Consider the following 16,090-nt stretch of genomic DNA (forward strand, 5'->3'; position numbering starts at 1 on the left):
TATAAATAAGAGTTAAATATTTGAATATGCCTATTTTGCAGCAGATGAAATTGAGGAATGGAGGGAACCCTGTGATCTAGCCTCAGAGCCTTCAATCTTTCATATAAAAGGGAGGCTTTATGCCTCCTCTCTTTGATACTCATTAAAAGTTGGATTACAGAAATGGAAAGTAGGTATGCAACGCCTCTTCATAGTCAGGCCTGCAGTTGCTGCTTTTGATAGTTTGATCCTTTCCTCTCGAAACTTAAAATGAGAGAGAGGCAGAGGTGACCCTTTAGGGTCTAAGATGCACCATCTCATAAAGTGAAAGGGCTTTGTGAACTTAAATTTTTTATGTCCATATCTGCTTTATGCAATTTTCAGTTTAAAATATACCCTCAAGTACAATTTTTGGCTCTATTATGTAACAAAGATTGATTGATTTTAGTGTTCCTAATAGAATTCTAGTTTACATTCTTAGCATGCTTAATACACTTTTTCTTTTAATCTGGAAGCATATAATAAATTGCATTAAAATATCGAGAGGATTTTTTCAGTGAGGTTTCCATGATACAGTTGGATTCAGCATTGACCATCTGCTAAGCACTAGGGCCTGTACTAATGTAGGGCTTACAAAGATGAATAAAGCAGGCACTTGCCTCTAAGAGCTTACCTATAGTCTTGATTGGCTAATGTGTTTAACTGAAGTGCTGGGCAGAGAATGAAGGAGCTCAGAGTCCTTGGGGGAAGTAGTCTAGAGCATTGGCTTCAAATGTTTTTACTGTTCTATCAGTAGATAGGGTTCAGTATGAACACATGTGAATGTTTTAAGTTGCAATTACAGTGCTAACTGTAGTCTATTTTATGTACATTTTATAACACGTGCAAAAATAGACATTTTGCAGAGGATGAGCTAAAACAAATATAAGTAGAAGTTCCAATATCGTCTTTTTACACCCTGGTGTGAATGATAACTATGCATCTTGAGGATGGGGACCATTGGTCTTGTAGTGGGACCTTCTCAACCCCTGAGGTCTGTTGAGATTTCACTTCTGGAGTTGTGCCTAGGTTGAAATCTTAGGGTCCAATCCTATTAGCTTTGAGACTTTGGGTACATTATTTAACCTTTCCGTGCACTTGATTTTCCTCATCTCTTAAAATTGAGTTGATGGGAGTTTCTGCTTCATTTGCAGTTTTGTGATGATTGATAATATATATGGTAATTATACGGTAATATATGTAGAGTACTTACACTGTGCTTGACCCACTATTTTGGATGCCGTTTATGGGTATGAGTAAGACTTAGGATTTCACAGTCTAGTAGGGGCCTTGGCACCTCTTTGTGGATAAAGTTCTTTAAGTGCTCGAAACAAAGTCTTTTGGGAATACATGGTAGGAATAACTAATTGTTCTTTAAGGTTCCAAGTAAGGTTTAGGTGAGGAGGTGACATTTGAACCAGGCCTAAGGAGGGGTTTTTTCCGGGAGGAGGAGAGGTAGACCTCTTTTGATACTGAGCGGATACTTGGATTCTTTTGAGGGTTTAGTGAGTAGTTATCCAGATCTGGACCTGCAGGGAACCCCATTAAAGCTTGTATACCTTGTTGATAGGATAACAGTGAGTTCTGGCTGGAGTTGTTACTGGTAGGGGCCAGATGGCAAGGAAGCCTATTCCAGAACTTTTCACAGCACCACAGCTCTTTTCTCTCTGATGACACTTACCTCATTCTGCCTTCTTAGTTATCTAAGAATATAAACTCCTAAATGTAAGTTCCTTAAGAGTTTTAGTATCTGCATTTTTGTGATCTTGCTTTGCCTAACAAGGTAAGTGGAAAGTCCATAAGCATGGAGAAAGGTATAGAAGTCATTGGACCTTCAAGAAATTCTAACAGTTACAAATAAAATGGTAAATGACCATACTTACTAGTGACAACTTGATTACAAATATGGTAGAAAAACAAAACAAAACAAATATGGTAGATAGGCCCTGTGCATTACTATTTAAAAGGGGTGAGAATTGTCATGTTCAGTAACACTTTCCTTATCTGGCATTTGACCAATAACATAAAAGAAGAGATGTGAAAGTATACCAGAAAGACTTCCTGGAGATTGAATTAGGTACCTTCCATTTGGTCTTCTCTCCACTTTTTTTTTTTTTAAGATTTTATTTATTTATTCATGAGAGAGAGAGAGGCAGAGACACAGGCAGACAGAGAAGCAGGCTCCATGCAAGGAGCCTGACGTAGGACTTGAACCTGGGAATCCAGGATCACACCTTGAGCCAAAGGCAGGCGCTCAACCGCTGAGCCACCCAGGCTTCCCTCTTCTCTCCATTTGTTGCCTGTTTTCTGCTCTGAGAGGCCAACTTACCTATAGGAACTACATCAAGAGCTTCCTTCCTGTCTGAGGTTAGGGAATTTTCATTTCCCTGATCCCTTCCTATGGATGTTGTCTCTAGTTGTGTATTTTATTTTATTTTATTTTATTTTAATTAATTTATTTATTTATTTATTTATTTATTTATGGTTGTGTACTTTGAATGAAGATTGCTATTCCTCTAAAGGAGATCCACTCTAGGACTTGCTCCTTCTGGATTTGGAAAGTTTTTTTTATGTGCTTTGTCCTCTGGCTTAGTGTTCTCTCAAGTCTCAGGATACTACAACTATCCCTTGTGATAATCTACCTTTATAATCCTGTTTTTAAACCCTCCTTGGAAAAAAAAAAACCCCTCCTTGAATTATCCTTACTCTGGAGTATGCTATCTTTCTTGCTGGGACCATGACTATGATTGAAGCTTGTATATTTTGTTAATAGCCTAACATCTCAAACTTTCACTCAGAGCTCACTCATCCTGTACATTCTTCAAACAAAGATACTTGTCTGAGCCCAATTTATAAACAGATTTTAAAGTTTATTTATGGGCAGCCCCAGTGGCGCAGTGGTTTAGAGCCGCCTGCAGCCCAGGGTATGATCCTGGGGACCCGGGATCGAGTCCCATGTCAGGCTCCCTGCTTGGTACCTGCTTTTCCCTCTGCCTGTGCCTCTGCCTCCCCAACCCCCCCCCCCCCCCCCGTCTCTCTCTGTCTCTCATGAATAAATAAATAAAATCTTAAAAAAATAATAAAGTTTATTTATTTAACTTCTACACCCAACATGGGCCTCAAACTCATGACTTCTCCAACTGAGCTGGCTAGCCACTCCCTTGTAAGCAGATTTTCTTTTCTTTTCTTTTCTTTCTTTCTTTCTTTCTTTCTTTCTTTCTTTCTTTCTTTCTTTCTTTCTTTCAATTTTTATTTATTTATGATAGTCACAGAGAGAGAGAGAGAGAGGCAGAGACATAGGCAGAGGGAGAAGCAGGCTCCATGCACCCGGAGCCTGACGTGGGATTTGATCCCGGGTCTTCAGGATCACGCCCTGGGCCAAAGGCAGGCGCTAAACCGCTGCGCCACCCAGGGATCCCTTCCTTCTTTATTTATTAAAGATTTTTATTTATTATTTGAGAGGAGAGTATGCCTGCATGTGTACCCCAGTACAAGCAGGAGGAGTGGCAGAAGGAGAGGGAGAAGCAGACGCCTCCACCCCCCCCCCCCCCCCCCCACTGAACACGGAGCCTGAGGCATGGCTCTGAGCTCATGACCTGAGCCAAAGGCAGATGCTAAACCAACGGAGCCACACAGGCACCCCTTGTAAGCAGATTTTTAAAAGCAACAAATCAGATGGAAAGGTGGAAGGCTACCCCAGGTGAGCATACTGACAGTGAGAGGGTCTTATCCTCTCCTGTGGTCCTTATCTATTATGCCACACTGATGCATTTAGTCATTTTCCTCCAAACTGTTGGATGAGGGAAAAAAAACCCCCACAAAGTTAGAAGCACCATAATCTATGACCACACAATTAAGACCAGTTAAATTGCAATTAGGAGCCTATTCAAAAAGGCAGAGATACATGAGACAGGTTGTTAATCATAATGGAAAAAGAAGAATTTGCAGGCAAATTTGGGTTTGAGCCCCAGTTCTGGGAAGTTTTTCAAGTTTTGAGACTTTGTTTAATCTATAAATGACAATTCTTGCCTAATAATGATAATAACTAATAGTGAATGCTTATTTTTTTATTTTAAAGATTTTATTTTATTCATGAGAGACACAGAGAGAGAGAGAGGCAGAGATACAGGCAGAGGGAGAAGCAGGCCCCATGCAGGGAGCCTGATGTGGGACTCAATCCTGGGTCTCCAGGATCATGCCCTGGGCCAAAGGTGGCGCTAAACCCCTGAGCCATCCAGGGATCCCCTGAATGTTTATTTTGGGACAGATATCATGCACTTACCTTTTGCCTTTTAATCCTCCAGTCTTTTAGGTGGGTGTATATCCTGATTTTACAAATTAGGTGACTGACTCAGAAGTTACAGAACTAATAAATGACCAAGCCCAGATTAAAAGTCTAGATCTTTCGGACAGCAGAGCTTGAGCTCTTAACATTATGATAGCTCTTATTTAAAATGTGTTAAAAAATAATAATAAAATAAAATGTGTTGACTGGGACAGCCTGGGTGGCATGCTGCCTTCAGCCCAAAGCGTGATCCTGGAGACCCCGGGGTCGAGTCCCATGTCGGGCTTCCTGCATGGAGCCTGCTCCTCCCTCTGCCTATGTCTCTGCCTCTCTCTCTCTCTGTCATGAATAAATAAATAAAATCTTTAAAAAAAAAATAAAATAAAAAATAAAAAAATGTGTTGACTGGGGCATCTGGTTGGCTTGGTTAGTGGAGCATGCGATTCTTGATCTCAGAGTTGTAGGCTGGAGTCCCACGTTGGGTGTAGAGATTAATTAATTAGTTAATTTATTTTAATTTTTTTAGTTAATTTATTTTGGTAGAGAGTAATTAAAACAATTTTTTTGAAAGATTTATTTATTTATTCATGAGACAGAGAAGCAGAGACACAGGCAGAGAGAGAAGCAGGCTCCCCACTGGGAACCCCATGGGAGCTCATGTAGGACTCCATCCAGGATCCCAGGATCATGCCCTGAGCCAAAGGCAGCCGCTCAATCGCCCAGTTACCCAGGTGTCCCCGAAAAGATCATTTAAAAGATAGTATACAAGAAATGAATGCAGTACTAGGATCAAAATGAGTTAATTCACTAAATTCATACCTCTTCCAGGATAAAGAAAAAAATGAGAGGAAAGAGCTGTGGAAAAAAGATTTCTCACTTGCTAGTTTTATCCTCATTCCTTAAAGTATAGTTTTGAACCTAATAGTATAGAAAACAGTCACTGAATTATAAAGATTTACTTCAAATTTATGAAAGCTTGAAGGCTTAATGAGGGACAGTATCTCCCTGGTTATTGTTTTTGCTTTGGTAAGATTACCAAGAAGAGAGGCCTTATTATTATCCCTGTACTGACTGGCCCCATGTGCAATATGAGCTAGTATATGTACAAGTGACAGGTCCTGTCTCTGGGTTTTATTATGGCTGGTTAAGTAGCTTTTTGCCTTCATCTCTGGTTTCTGTCTCTAGCTCCTTGAAGGCCTTGAGGCTATCTGAAATTATAGAGGCTGGGGTACCATAAATTAAACTTGTGAAATGAGTCCATTGCAGATATGTCAAGTGAGCTGGACTTTTAAGTCCAGTCAAATTCTTTAAAAAGAGGGTCTTTGCTAGGTTTTCTGAAGGGTGTTTTTCATATATGTCATTTTATGTAATTCTTGGAACAACCTCGGGAGGGAGTTAGCATCTCTGTTTTACAGATGAGGAAGTAAGGCTCAGAGAACTTACATAAATTGCCCAAGGTCACACAGTTAAATCAGTAGCAGATGCACTATTCAAACTTAGTTCAATCCTCGTGTTGAGTTCACTCATTTTACATTGAGACTTGAGTCTAAAACCCACTGTTTTTTACTAACCCACTGTTCCTTTTTACTGACTGGAGGTTTTTAGACACGTATTCCTTGGATCCCCGTATTCCCTGAAGATACGTGATTTCCTGTCATCTATCTTCAGCAACTGTCTTGCCCTAACATCTTCTCTTATTAAAAAAAAGTCCTAGGAATTGGAATATCATCTAGAGAACACTACTATACTAGGTCTTGATATTGTTCTGAGGTATCCTGAATTAGCCTTAGAGATGAATTTTTTAAAAAAGGCAACAGGAATTCTCAGCATCCTTTACCAATTTATCCCATATGTTTCCTGATCTTAGCAGTGAAAACAGATGACGGCAGTGAACATCAAAAGCCCCAAAAATGTCCATATTAATTTTGCATGGCCCCATGAGGAGCTGTCAAATATGGATCATCCAACATAGTATATGGACTTACACAGTGAACCTTTAGTTTGGAATGTGGCTCTTTAAGATTTGGTTCTACTCTTCTATTTTGTATTGCCATAATTCAATGCAGAAATCAAAGTATAATTTAGAATAACCCAGAGCTAGGTATCCTTCTGTCTGGATTTATAGCTTTGGAGTTGGCTAGACCTTTCAATTAAATTAGCTGATGGCGACAAATATGTAATCTGACCTCCCCAGCAGCTCAACTGCAATGTTAATACCAGGCATAGCACAGCTCCCTTGACACACTACTTTGACCTTTTCCTCTCTTACAAATGTTTACCTTATTCCTTTGTTAACTTAGCCATCTCCATGCAGAGTTCATGCCTGCTTTTAATTTTTCAAAGACACATGAGAACAGACATTGGATGGCACAGATTTATTCACTTTTACCTTATATCCCTAGAACTACACTAATCATACAGTTTTCTGTAATTCCTATGTATTTTTTATTTTTATTTATTTATTTATTTTTAAATATAGCAGACAACTTTCTGCCCTGAAATGACTTAGAGTTATCTTTTTTTTTAAATTTTTATTTATTTATGATAGTCACAGAGAGAGAGAGAGAGAGAGAGAGAGGCAGAGACATAGGCAGAGGGAGAAGCAGGCTCCATGCACCGGGAGCCCGACGTGGGATTCGATCCCAGGTCTCCAGGATCGTGCCCTGAGCCAAAGGCAGGCGCTAAACCGCTGCACCACCCAGGGATCCCCTCCTATGTTTTTTTTTTTTTTTTCCCTCCTATGTATTTTTAAAGCTAGTTTTTACACTCTTCTTACCACTACCTGCTCCGTGCCTCTCCTCTCTATAAAATCTAAAATACTAGTGACATTTTTCTTTACCAAAAATGTGGCAAGGCTTTTTGGTCCTTAATATTGAGGAAGTGATTATATCTTTGATTTTATTTCCCTCTAGAGAATTGGAGCCAACCTTGAAGGGAGTAAAGGCAGGCATAAAGCAAGTCCTCTTTATGACTGAGAGTAAAGGTAGAGGTGGTTTAGGAGAAGGAAGTTCTAAGTGGTAAGGAGGTAGGGGAAGAGGTGTGATGTTGGTTTTAGTTTCTCCAGCATTCATTCTCCAGCCGCTTAGGGTCAGCAGCTCCAGTTTTTGTATGCTTCACCTTAATTTTCCCTTGGTTGGTTGGTCTGGATAAGTGGTTTTTGTTTCTTTTCTTTTTTTTTTTTTTTTTTTTTTAGATTTTATTCATTTATTCATGAGAGACACAGAGAAAGGCAGAGACATAGGCAAAGGGAGAGGGAGAAGCAGGCTCTCCTCAGGGAGCTGGATGTGGGACTTGATCCCTGAACTTCAGGATCACCCCAGCTAGCCAGGTGCCTCTCTGGCTAAGTGGTTTTATCTATACCCTTAACCTCTTCTTAAGTTTGCTACATGATACTATAAGGTGCTTTAGAAAAACACAAACATATACAAGGATGGTGATTTGCATTATAAAAAACTTTTTGTACTCTTTTTAAGTTTGTACTTTGCCACAATTTTATTTTATTTATTTATTTATTTTATTTTTTATTTTTTAAGATTTTATTTATTTATTCATGAGACACACACACACACACACACACACACACAGAGAGAGGCAGAGACACAGGCAGAGGGAGAAGCAGGTTCCATGCAGGGAGCCCGACACAGGACTCAATCCCGGATCTCCAGGATAGCACCCTGGGCTGAAGGCAGCCCTAAACCGCTGAGCCACTGGGGCTGCCCCACAATTTTAAACTTAAGAAAAAGTTGCAAAACTGGGTCGCCTGGGTGGCTCAGCGATTGAGCACCTGCTTTCGGCCCAGAGCATGATCCTGGAGTTGGGGGATCCAGTCCTACATCAAGATTCCTGCATGGAGCCTCCTTCTCTCTCTGCCTATATCTCTGCCTCTCTCTGTCTGTCTCTTGTGAATAAATAAATAAAATCTTTGGAAAAAAAAAGAAAAAGTTGCAAGACTAGTATTAAAATTCCTGTTTGTTCTTTACCTTAATTCCTCAGATGTCAGCACTTTACTATTTTTCTGTTTCTGTTTTTACTGTGTATTATTACTTTTCTTAACCCTTTTAGTGTAAGTTACAGCTGTGATAACTCTTTACCCTAAATAATATAATGTATATTTACTATAAACTAGGCCATTCTCTTATATAACCACAATATACTTATCAAAATCTAGAAATACTCTTGATATAATAGTATTATCTAATAATAGTATTTGAATTTTGCCATTTATCCCAATAATGTTATTTATAGGAAAAAAAATTTTTTTTCTAGTCTAGGATCCAATCCAGGATATATATCATATTTAGTTTTCTTGTCTCTATAGTCTCCTTCAATTTGGAAGAATCCTTTGGTCTTATCTTTTGTGACCTTGAGTCTTTTTAACAATGTAGGCCTTTTTTTTTTTTTTTTTGGTAGAATGTCCCTCAATTTGAATTTGTTTTCCTTATGAATAAATTCAGATTTTACATATTGGCAGGAGTATCACAAAGGGAAATTAGATCCTTCTCAGTGCACCATATCAGGAGGCACATGATGTTCATTTGCCCAGGACTGTTGATGTTTGATCACTTGCTTAAGACATTGTCTGCTTGGTTTCTCCACTATAGAGTTAATATTTTTTCCTTTTTAATGAGTAAGAATTAATGTGGGAAGATACTGAATTTATATAAATATCTTGTTATCAAACTTTGCTTGGTTTCTCCACTATAGAGTTAATTTCCTTTTTAATGAGTAAGAATTAATGTGGGGGGGGGAGATACTGAGTTTATATAAATATCTTGTTATCAAACTTTTGCCTACTAGTTTTAGCATCTATTTTGATAATGCTTGCCTGAGTCAATTTTTACTATGATATTTGGACTATGATTTTCTATTTCTATTAGTTCTTTATTTACTAGTTAATATTCTATTACAGAGCATTTCCTTAACCATATTTATTTACATATATTAATGTGGGTTCTTATTTTAGTAGGTTATAGTCTGTTATTTATTGTGTATGTTATTTATTTATTTATTTATTTATTTATTTATTTATTTTTAAAGATTTTATTTATTCATAGAGAGAGAGAGAGAGAGAGAGGCGGATACAGGCAGAGGGAGAAGCAGGCTCCATGCAGGGAGCCTGACATGGAACTCGATCCCGGGTCAGCAGGATCACGCCCTGGGCCAAAGGCAGGTGCCAAACCTTCTCAGCCACCCAGGGAATCCCAGATTTATTTATTTTTATTTTATTTTTTTTTAAGATTTATTTATTATTATTTTTTAAGATTTTATTTATTCATGAGAGACAGAGAGAGAGAGGCAGAGACACATTCAGAGGGAGAGGCAGACTCCATGCAGGGAGCCTGACTCAGAACTCGATTCCGGGACCTCAGGATCAGGCCCTGGGCTGAAGGCAGGCACCAAAACAAACCTCTGAGCCACCCAGGGATCCCCCTTATTTATTATTTTTAAAACATTATTTGAGAGCTATCAAGCAAGCTAGCATGAGCTGGGGGAGGGGCATAGAGAGAGGGAGAAGCAGACTCCTCGCTGCTCACAGGGCCCCATGTGGGGCTCAATCGCAGGACCCTGAGATCATGACCTGAACTGAAGTCAGATGCTTAACCAACTGAGCCATCCAGTGCCCCTGCCACCCCTTTTCTCATATATTCATTCATTCATTATGAGAGACAGAGACTCAAGAGACCTAGGCAGAGGGGGAAGTGGCTCTCTGTGGTGAACCCGATGTGGGGCTTGATCCCAGGACCAGGACCCGAGCCAAAGGCAGAAGCTCAACCACTGAGCTACCCAGGTGCCCCCCCTTATTTTTCTTAATATTTATTATCTTCCCTTTCTACCTGAGCCTTGAAATCAGCCATTTCTCCAAGATGTTCTCATAATTCTTGTTAATGGAGATTATTTTGAAATTTTTTTTTAAATTTTTATTTATTTATGATAGTCACAGAGAGAGAGAGAGAGAGAGAGAGAGAGAGGCAGAGGGAGAAGCAGGCTCCATGCACCGGGAGCCCGACGTGGGATTTGATCCCGGGTCTCCAGGATCGCGCCCTGGGCCAAAGGCAGGCGCCAAACCGCTGCACCACCCAGGGATCCCTATTTTGAAATCAATATCTAGGTGTTGTGTGTGCTCATTGCTAAATCATTGCTTCTAGATTGTTTTAATGGACAGAGCTAGGAAATGGATACATATACATATATTTACATATACACACACATCTAACTTTTTTCTACTTGTATCTGTATATAATAGATACCATGAGTATACTAATGTTTCCACCCCAAAAGTTAATTTAGCCTTTCTCCTTTTTGTTTGTAAAACCCTTCCCTTGCCAAGGGGTAGTAAGCCTGACTCATATAATGCACAAATTACTTACTTCCTAGGGTACTCAGAAAATAGCTCCAGAATTGTTAATTTCTGGGGAATAGCAACTAAGTGGAATTCAGTTGGTAAACCTGTTTGTGTCTAGGTTGTATGTTGTCTTTAGTCTGTGAGGGTATGTGGTCAATGTATTGTGTTTAAAAGTTACTTTTTGTAGCTCAATCATTTAAATGCAATTCAACTTAAGAGAATGTGATGTATACTTTAAGGAACAAATTTATCATATAAAGCCAGACATGGGTGAAAAAACAACTCCTGTATGGTTTCATTGTTTTCTTGGTGCTTCTATCTTGGTAAAATTTCAAAAGAACTTGAAATTCTTAATTTCAGGGACACCTGGGTGGTGCAGTGGTTGAGCGTCTGCCTTTGGCTCAGGGTGTGATGATGAAGTTTTGGGATGGAGTCCCACATTGGGCTCCTGCAAGGATTCTGCTTTTCCCTCTGCCTATGTCTCTGCCTTCTAGGTCTCTCATGAATAAATAAAATCTTAAAAAGAAGGGCAGACATAGTTAAAAAAAAAAAAAAAGAAATTCTTAATTTCAAGTACATCTCAGTATTTTTGTTCACCTTTTGAGAGGACATTTGATTGACTCTCAGCCATTGAAGTTATCTTCCTTACTCCAGAAATAGTTTTTATTTCTTTCAGATGAATAGTTTTGTTTTTTGTAAATACTTTTATTTATTTATATATGTAGGTGGTAAGGCTTTTCTTTTTTTTTTAAGAGTGAGCATGTGCAAGCAAGGTTGGTGGGGTGGAGGGAGAGGAGTGAGACATGGAGCTCGATCTGGTGACATGAGCCAAAACCAGGAGTTGGATACTTGCCTAAATGAGCCATCCAGGTGCCCTTCAGATGAATAGCTTTCAAATTCTTTCTTTCTTTCTTTCTTTCTTTCTTTCTTTCTTTCTTTCTTTCTTTCTTTCTTTCCTTCCTTCCTTCCTTCCTTCCTTCCTTCCTTCCTTCCTTCCTTCCTTCCTTCCTTCCTTTCTTTCTTTCTTTCTTTCTTTCTTTCTTTCTTTCTCAGACAATTTATTAAGAAAGGTTGATTTAAGCATCTGTGATTGGGATGCCTGGATGGCTCAGCGGTTGAGCGTCTGCCTTCAGCTCAGGGTGTGATCCTGGGATTCGGGATCAAGTCCCACATCTGGCTCCCTTCGAGGAGCCTGCTTCTCCCTCTGCCTGTGTCTCTGCCTCTCTCTCTTTGTCTCTCATAATAAATCTTTTTTAAAAAGTCTTAAAAAAAAAAAGCATCTGTGATGGTGACTTCAACCTCAACTCCAGACTCAATTCTGATGGAGGTAGTCTGCTTAACAATCTCAGGACTGTGCAGATCAAGGAGTCACTTGTGGGTCCTCATCTGAAAATGATCCAGTCTTAGAACCTTCACCACAAGGAGTCTTTCTTGTAGTGATTCTCAGAGTCTTAGTAGGCATCCATACTGGTCCTTTCACTTTGAGATTCTTTTCCTTTGCACCTCTCATCAGGTTAGCGCATACCTTTTCCAAAGATTTTACATGCGCTCCTGGTTAGAGTAATTCTAATTTGGTGAATCGCCACCTCTAGTTCCATGGGTGTCTTCCTGGTCTCTTTATTGTTTTTATTTATTTATTTTTAAAGGTCTTATTTATTCATGAGAGACCCAGAGAGAGAGGCAGAGACATAGACATAGGGAGAAGCAGGCCCCCCACAGGGAGCCCCATGCTGGATTTGATTCCAGGATTCTGAGATCACAACCTGAGCCGAAGGCAGGTGCTCAACCACTGAGCCACCCAGGTGTCCCTAAATAAATACAGCTTAAAAAAAAGAAGTGTAGTAAGTGAAGACATAAGTGTTTATCCCTAGGCTTCCTTTCATCTCCAGCTCAGAAGCAGTGTAACATTGGGCTGTTCATATTTGGATTTTGAGTTTGTTTCATCTGTAAAATAAGGACAGCCTTATCTTTGTCTACCGAGAAGAGAATTGACTGAGGGACTATAAAAGCACGTATAAAACCACCATGTGTTCTTACATGCATGATTTTATAATCTCCATTTTTAGTTGGTTCCATAGCTGTTCATGAAAGCCAAGTTTGCAGGAAAAATGATTGTATAGGAATAAAGAAGAAGGAATGTAATACGAGACTGAACAGTAAAGTGGCCAGTACTACTATAATACACACAAAGACAGAGGGTCCCCCTTTATTCATATTTACTTTGTTTTATGTGAGTAATACATGAATCTAGTTTTAAAATTAAGCAGTATAGATACAGCCCTTTCCTAGTCTAGGGGAAGCCATTTATTTAACCACTATATCGTGGTGCTCTTAGATAGATGCAGGGACTGTACTAAATGCCATGGGGCTGCCAAGGAGAGAAAGATTCAGTCCCTGTCCTCAGAGATCTTCAGCTTATATTTTCTTCTGTGTCCTAACACTTTGTCCAATGAAAGCCTTGAAAACTGGGTTTTAAGTAAATATGGATGGTAATGCCATCATTTTTCCTTGAAATGTTGATTCTGTTGGAGAGAGTTGTGTTGGGAAACAGTAAAGCAAAGATTCTAGCTCAATCAGTGGAGGTAGAGAATTTTTCAGGAAGAAAGTGGAATGCCAAAACATGCCTCAGCTGCTGAGCACCTAGCTACAGCTGTGGATATAATACTTGGCTTGCTGTGAACTTTCTATGAGTCTTTAAATAGTCCATGCTAGTTTTTTTTGTTGTTGTTGTTTTGTTTTTTTTTTAAAGATTTTATTTATTTGAGAATGAGAGCATGAGCTGGCAGTGGGGGAAGGTCAGGAAGAGGGAGAAGCAGACTCTCAGCAGAGAGCCTGATGCAGGGCTTGATCCTGGAGTGCGACTTGAGCTGAATGCAGACCTTTAGTTAACTGAACCACCCACATTCCCCACCCACCCCATGCTAGTTTTGTGGCTGAGGAATGATGGAATGAGGAATGATGTGATAAATCAGTCTCCCTAAAAACCATAGTTATTAAATAGTAACTTGAGATCCTAAAATCAACTCCTGATTGTCCTATTTTTGTACATTATTTTAGTTTACTTGCCAGTTTGGTCTCTTGGTTCTCTTTACTCTGATAGTTGAGTTCAATAAATCATTTATTTGAAGAGTCTAATATTTATTTTCTCCTAGAAAGACAGACACAGTTAATGATACAAGAAGGTGGACCAGGGCCACCTAAGTGGCTCAGTCAGTTGGGCATCCAACTTGAGTCAGTTCAGTTGTTGATGTCTGGGTTGTGAGTTCAAGCTCTGAGTTGGGCTCCACGCTGGGTGTGGAGCCTACTTTTTTTAAAAAAGGAGTAAATTATTACAGTAGCTAAAGGTCATTGATTTTCTAAGATACTCTTGATTTCTTTTTTTTTTTTTTTTTTTTAAGATTTTATTTATTTATTTAGGAGAGAGGCAGAGACACAGGCAGAGGGAGAATCAGGCTCCATGCAGGAAGCCTGATATGGGAGTCGATCCTGAGACTCTGGGATCATGCTCTGAGCCAAAGGCAGATACTCAACCACTGAGCTACCCAGGCGTCCCAGTTTTTTCTTTTCCAACATCTTTTTAGAAAATTAATTTTTGGACTGGCAATGTATTTACATAATCCATTTATTTTTATTTATTTATTTTTTAAAAATTTTATTCATGAGAGACACATAGAGAGGGGCAGAGACACAGGGAGAGGGAGAAGCAGGCTCCATGTAGGAAGCCTGATGTGGGACTTGATCTCAGGACTCTGGAATCACGTCCAGAGCCAAAGGTGGATGCAAAACTGCTGAACCACCCAGGCATCCCTGCATTGTGTTTTATTGTATGGGTGCACCATACTTTTTTTCCCCTATAGTCCATTATGGATGGACATCTAGATGCCAGTCTTTCTGTTAGAAACAAAGCTGCATAATTTTGTTAAAAATGTCATTTCATAAATCTGTGGAATTAAATTCCTAGAAGTAGAATTGCCGGGGAGGGAGAATACACTTTGTGTAATTTTTTAAAAGATTTTATTTATTTGAGCGAGAGAGGGACCACAAGCAAGCATTAGCTGGGGGGGGGGGGAGGGGAGAGGCAGAGGGAGAAGCAGACTACCCACTGAGCAGAGAGCCCAATGCAGAACTGGATCCCAGGATGCTGGGATCATGACCTGAGCTGAAGGCAGCTGCTTAACTGAGCCACCCAGGGGCCCCTACACTTTGTATAATTTTTTTTTTTTAATTTTTTATTTATTTATGATAGGCACACAGTGAGAGAGAGAGAGAGAGGCAGAGACACAGGCAGAGGGAGAAGCAGGCTCCATGCACCGGAAGCCCGACGTGGGATTCGATCCCGGGTCTCCAGGATCGCGCCCTGGGCCAAAGGCAGGCGCCAAACCGCTGCGCCACCCAGGGATCCCCACTTTGTATAATTTTGATAGATGTTACTACGTTAATCTCTGGAGATAGTATATCAGTTTTGTACTCTTACCAGCAAAGCATGCAACCCAAGTAAAGAAGGGGTAGGAGATGGGGGATGTTAAGATTGGATCAGGTTTGGAGGTACTAAAAGCAGTTATGTTACTGGAGTATAATGTACGAGGGGAAGAATGGCAGGAGATAAGATTAGAGAAGCAGGCAGGGGTCAGGGATTTATTTTTATGCTTGGACTTTATTCTATAGCTAATAGAAAAAGAAAGGAAGAGGGAATGACATAGTTAAGATTGTGTTCTAGAGTTTTCTGGTGGTCAAATGAAGATGGATTTTTTTTTTTTTTTTTTTTTTTTATTCATGAGAGACACAGAGAGAGAGAGTGAGAGGCAGAGACACAGGCAGAAGGAGAAGCAGGCTCCATGCAGAGAACCCGATGTGGGACTTGATCCCGGAACTCCAGGACCATGCCCTGGGCCGAAGGCAGGCACTAAACAGCTGAGCAACCCAGGGATCCCTGAAGATGGATTTGAAGGGGCAAGACAGGAAGCAGCAACATAATTAGGTAAATGCAGTAGCCTTTTTGTCAGACCTTGCATCTCTATTTTGTGTGTGTGTGTGTGTGTGTGTGTGTGTTTAAGGATTTTATTTATTTATTCACGAGAGACACAGAGAGAGAGGCAGAGGCAAGACACAGGCAGAGGGAGAAGCAGGCTCCATTCAGGGAGCCCGATGCGGGACTCCATCCTGGGTCTCTAGGATCACGCCCTGGGCTGAAGGTAGACACTTAAACGCTGAGCCACAGGTATCCCACGATTTAGTGTTTGGAAAGGGATACATTATGCAAAGGGAGGCAGAGGAGATAAATTTAGAAGAGAAAGAAGGTATATCATTGAAGGTAGCAAGAAAGGCTTTGCTAAATATTCAGCTATATTTTGATGGATGAGTAGATCTTAGATTGGTAGATAGGAGAAATGGGATAAAGGAAATAATTTGAGGTTCTGAGAAGTGGAGTAAGCCAAGAGTAGGCA

General features: G+C 40.0%; 1 protein-coding gene and 1 pseudogene across 4 annotated transcripts in view; one reads left to right on the forward strand and one right to left on the reverse strand.

The window, feature by feature from the left end:
- Positions 1 to 16,090, forward strand: part of CBFA2T2 (CBFA2/RUNX1 partner transcriptional co-repressor 2) — a 146,365-nt gene that overhangs the window by 1,325 nt on the left and 128,950 nt on the right. The window contains exon 2 of one of the 4 annotated variants that reach the window (XM_072800612.1): positions 15,433 to 15,624. The exons of the other annotated variants lie outside the window; for them this stretch is intronic. The gene's annotated coding sequence lies outside the window, so the exon portion shown is untranslated. The remainder of the gene's footprint in view (positions 1 to 15,432; positions 15,625 to 16,090) is intronic. 4 annotated transcript variants of the gene reach the window in all.
- On the reverse strand, positions 11,910 to 12,722 carry LOC140618850 (small ribosomal subunit protein uS10-like; annotated as a pseudogene).

Source organism: Canis lupus, chromosome 26 (genome assembly GCF_048164855.1).
Source record: "Canis lupus baileyi chromosome 26, mCanLup2.hap1, whole genome shotgun sequence".
NCBI classification, from domain to species: Eukaryota; Metazoa; Chordata; class Mammalia; order Carnivora; family Canidae; genus Canis; species Canis lupus.